We start from the raw sequence: 5546 nt of genomic DNA, 5'->3' as shown, positions 1-5546 counted from the left end.
TCTGGGCAATTCTGGCATCAACTGCAATAGTAATAACAATTAGCAATTATGCAGAGTTATATGCCTTTGGTGCCTATTACAGGCATCAACGAGTTCTGTTTCTGTTTTCTACTTGTAGCTTGGCCTGATGCTTGCATTCTAATAGCAGATGCTGTAAGATAATTAGAGCCACTGCAGATAATACCGGGGGTGATTTGCTGCCGCACGCGGTGTGGCGTGGCCGGACAACCTTCCCCCAGTATGTGCCGAGGTTGGTTGAAAGCCATGTGCCATGTAGCCTGTATTTTGGAGAAGGAGGGGGAAGAATGGGAAATGGTTTCCGCTGCCCACAGCAGAGTTGTCCTGGGATCCATCTCCGGTGATGTGCCGGGGACGGGGTGGTGGGCACCCCGGAGCTGTGGGGCCCCACGGGGCTCGGCGCTGCCGTCTCCTTACCTGGTGTGCTCTCCGGAGTCAGAGCTGCTAGAAACAAACTTGGAAACGACGGCTGGGAGGCTGGGGAGGCCGTAAAGGCTCCCGCCAGGCTCCGCGGATCCGCAGCGCTCCCTCCTCACCGGCGCCGGGGAGCAAACGCGCTTTTACCGAGGAGATGAAATGCAGATCTGCGCTTCAGCTTCTCCTCCGTTCCTCCAATTCCCCTAGAAAAAAAAAAAAAATGGTTAATGTAATATTACATCAGATTGGACTCCGAGGAGCAGAAAGCCAATTTTGGGGGAATGTGAGCCAACCTACATTTAACTGGGATGCTGATATTTACTGTTGCAGTGATCCGGGCCCGTAGCATGGGTGAAGTCACTGGCTGGGGATTCAAAGTCCAATTAGGCAGTGTTAATAGAGGAGGCGGCGATGCTTCATTGAGAGAAATTACTAAAATTGTACTTTTAGGACAGTCAATTAGCTGTGTTTTGACAAAGCAACAAAAAGATGAAACTGAAGCCCTTGAAAAAAGAATGAGAGAATTCAGAGGGAACATGTCTGTTTGGGGAATCCTAATATTTTTTGTTGAAATCATTAAGTGAAATTAAATACTATTTTAAACCAAAGGGATAGAATATCTAATTAAGACAGAAAAAAGGTTTGGGGAAGGGTATTGTTGAGGGGATTAGAGAAATGGTTTACAATTCATGTTGACTGAGGCGGGGCCCCCTGAATATATTAGGTATATTAGTAACGGGGATGGGAAAAATCTCTCGACGAGCTGATCTGAAGTTTAGGAAGGGTTTCTTTAGGGTGACTCCACGGCTCCCGGACTGCAGAGTGAAGTGTGGGAACAAAGCCGGGGAAATCGGGGAGATCGAGGACGAGGCGTGTTTTCGGAGCTCGCCGGGACTCCCACGCTGCGGCGCGGTCCCGGTGCCGGTGCGGGAGCCGCTCCAGCGGCAAAGGGGGCTGCAGGGCTTGCACAGCCCTGGGACGGGCAAGCAGCCAGGGGGAGGAGGATTTGGGGAGTCCAGGGTAACCTGGATGGTGGGAGCAGGGGAAGTGGGGGAGTAGTGCGGACGGCGGACCCCGTGGGTGCACCCTGTGTCCCGGGAGCTGCGGGATGCTGTGGGAGCCCAGCCCCGAGCCCTGGCCGAGCTGCTGGCAGAGTCCCCCTGGACTCCCCCTGTGTGCCAGGATCCTCGGGTGCCCTCATCTGCTCGCTGTTGATCTGGTTGTACTTCTTCTAAGACCTACACCTCTGCTTCGCGATTATGTTTCCAGGAGTCTTAGACCGGTGTGTTCCTCCAGAACAGAGGAGAGGGTGATGGGCTGGGGGTCCCTCCCGGCCATTTCTGGGATGGTTTGTGAGACCCTTGCCATCATCAACGCCTCGAGCAAAGCCCCAGCGGGTGGAGAGGGCTGGCCCTGCTCTCAGGAGGGCACGGGCTGGCCGGGAAGGGCAGGAGGTTTCTCTGGCAATTTCTCTGTAACTTGAATGATTTTCCCATGTTTTGCATCCAGCGCTCCAGAGGCTCCCACTCAACACACAGCTCCCGTAAAACTCTTCTGGCTAAAGGCCTCTCCTAAAGAACTCCGTTTTTGACCGATATCATCATATTGTTTAATTCATTTGATATACAGAGACAGTTAGTGAAATATGCATGCTATATTATATTAAAGAGAAATGTAACCTTCAATTGGTATCTGATGTGCACTTTGCAATAACTGCTATTAGTTGTCTATAAAACTCCTAGACATCATTTGATTTTATTACCATTATATTATTTTACTTGGGAACATATAGAAGGAGTGGTGATTGCAAGTCTTCAAGTGCTTACTGGGAAATATTTAACACAGAATGTTTTATTTATTAGCATAAAGAGACACAATGGATTGTTGGTGATTAAAGTGATGATACTGCTGCCATACTTGTCAAAAATATAGACCTAATTCAATAGAAAGGCGACAGTCAGTCTCCATGTTGATCTATGCTGAAGCAAACTGCCTCTGAAAGCAGTACAAAGCCTGAATTGGCCTCTTAATTTTATGCTCTAGGGCATAGTATAAAAAAGGGAATTCTTTCTAAGTGCCTGTAATTGCATGTTACCAGAACCTAAAATATAAGCCAAATTTTTGAAATTATAAGTGTTAAGCTTTCCATTTCAATTCCTTCCCCTCCTCCTCCAAAAAAAAAATCATCAAAACAAAAGAGAGCTTTAAAATGCCTCCCTATCCCACATCATTAATAAAATATACAGCATACTTAGCCTTTAATTGCAAATGTACATTTTGAAAGAAAATACTTTTTTAAAAAATAAATCGGTTTCCTTCTCTCCCAGCCGTCCAGCGCCGGAGCCGGGGACCCGCTCGCCCCAGCCGGACGTGCCGCCCTCCATTTTGAAGTGGCGTGTCTCAAACAACAGCAATCTCCTGCGTGTTTTAGGTCTGCTTGTACGGGCTGGAATAGTGTTTCCCTCACTTAGACGGGTAAGGCTTTCAATTCGGCAAGTTGTGCAGGTCAGACGGGCCTTGCTAAGCCCCGTGTATCAACCGGAGGGAGGAAGCCCAGCATCCCCCCAGCTGGTTTGGGGTCTGGCAGGGCGGCGCTGGGCAGGCTCTGCCCAGGCTGGCGATGCTGATGCTCCGGCCGGCTCCTGGAGGTTGAGCCAGCGCAGTGACGCCGGTGAGGTTTGTCAGCACGTTCCGGTGGAGCAGCTTTGCAGTGGGAGCCCGACGTGGGAAGGGCTTGTGTCCTTCCTTTGCCCTGTGCTAAAATGGGCTTCGCTTTGCATATAGACACACCGCAGCATCTGCCTTGAAAAAAGTCAAATATTCCCCCCCGCCGCCCTTGCATGGGTCTGTGTTTACCACTTCACTCCTCTGAGAAGACAGCAGGAAAAAAAATACAAGATTAACCATTTTGTACACTTGATGGCTTCATTGGACAGGCAATAAATCAATACAATTGAATTGGAGAAGATAGTGTTCAAATGCTATTATCTGTCTCTCTGTTATTGAGCTGGGATCCTCGGACTGACTTACAGAGATCCCTCCACCTCCAGGATTCCCTTCCCCAGGAAACCTGTGGGATTCGATCTGCTCCAGGGCTCACCTGAACCTGCCGGCAGTCCTGCACTTTCCTGCAGATTTCATCCTTTTTGGGTTTGCTATCCAAAAAACATCCATTTTGGGTTTGCTGTTACATGGTTAGGTTGCTGGAGTGCCAGCAGGAAATCATCTTCAGTGCTAACGCTGGTGAAAGATACTGTACTCGTAATGATAGAGGAGAAATCTGTCGGCAGAGCCGAGGGTGGCAATGCCATGCGCCCCAGGGGAGTGTTTCCAGGGCTGGAAGCAGGGGCTTTAGAGAGCTAATCTGGTCCTCCGCGTATTTGCTTTTGCCTTCTAGGGCGAGATCGCCAGTGGAGGTCCGGCTGCCGCAGCCCCTGCAATCGTGGGCATTTATTTATTCAGGGCTGCTTGGAGAGCACGGGGGTTTTACCCAACGGAATCTCCTGGTGCTCCCTGCCTGGTTCGGGTGCCCATATTTCCATAGCTTTCCAGGAAAGATGATGGCACTGTGAAGTTTGTTTTCTGCAGAAATGAAGAGTCGTTCGTAACAGCTTAAGATACCCAAAAGGCCAGACTTAATGTTGATTAAATGGGTTTGACTCCAGCAAAGTTGCTGCTAAGTTATACCTTCGTAACTGAAAGGTAAATCAAGCCAAAACTTAAACACTGCAAGGATTGATGCTGATTTCAGGACTTCAAAAATATTTTGTTAGCCAAATATTCTGTTTCTCTCATACAGGCTTTAATATTTTAAAGTCACCCTTACGTGGTGGCATAAAGGTCACAAATTCTTTGTTTACAGGTGCAATCCCCACTCCTCCTGCTCTCCTACATTTTTCCCAGCCCCAATAATTTGATAAATTTTCCCTTCGACATATGTAATTTCAGAGTGCCCTCTGGTGTACAGACATCTCCAGTGCATCGCCCTCGCTCGTGCCTCTTCCCTCCGACAAATCCACTTGGCTTGTAACGCTCTCCATTTATTTCTCCCTGTTGCCTCACGTTTCCTAGGAGGGGGCATCAGCCCCAGAGGCGAGTCCCCATCCTGCGCGTGCACCGACATGACCTCAGCTGGGGCGCCCCGGGAGCTCCCAGCCTTCGCATTAGTTAACGAAGGGCTCTGCCTATCCGACGGCAAAATCAGAGCCCAAAACTGTGACGAGAACGGTCTCACGTTGCCACTGATGAGAAAAACACCTGGAGCGTGGGTCCCTACTTGAGTTTGAGAAGCAGCTTGTGTAAGCGGTGACGCTCCTCGGCGCGGTGCCACCGAAGGCGGTGAGCCTCGCTGCACGAACGTGGCTGCAGAACTGATCCCTGCTTTCCAATGTATTAACAGGAAACAAGTGAGCCAAAATCATCCTTGCTCTATCTCCCGTGGATTTAACACACCTGGAGGATAAGGTTCTCACACTGACTAACGACATTTCTGTCTGATCCCTTTCTTCATTACATGGAGTGACTTCTTCTTTTGTTAAGATCTGTAAGTTTCGGAAACATGAGTCTACAACGATGCTGTGTCTTGTAAAACGAAACCAGTGGAGCCTCCGTGAACCAGACACTACACACCCTTCAGCACTACAGGGAGGAGCAGGCACGTTACGGGATGGTGCTGGGAGGACCAGCGGAGGTACCATGGCTCTGCAGGGACCTTGGATGCTGGCAGCAGGTGACAATAAGGCATGTCAGGTCTAACAACCGGGTGCCTGGGAACCCCTCAGTTGACCTTTGCTCCCCTATGGCCAACATATACATTGTGGGTTTGCAGCTGACTGCGACTGCTTCCGTTTAGATCAGGTCTGATGCAACCTGTTGGTGGACACCATGACGACCATGACAGCGCACAGAGGGACCTCATGGACCTTGTAGAGCTGATCCACCTGGTCTCCTGCTCACCTCCAGCATAGCCACGTGCCGCTTGCTCTGAGGGATGCCTGGGCACAGGGAAGGTGTCCCTGCCATGTGCCAGGCGTGTTTGCTAGACAGGAAGGTACAAGAGCAATGAACCATCCTGCAAGCAAGTGCGACACAGTGACAGCACGTGGACAACG

This window comes from Calonectris borealis, chromosome 15 (genome assembly GCF_964195595.1).
Source record: "Calonectris borealis chromosome 15, bCalBor7.hap1.2, whole genome shotgun sequence".
NCBI lineage: Eukaryota > Metazoa > Chordata > Aves > Procellariiformes > Procellariidae > Calonectris > Calonectris borealis.
Note: the sequence above shows the minus strand (reverse complement) of the source record.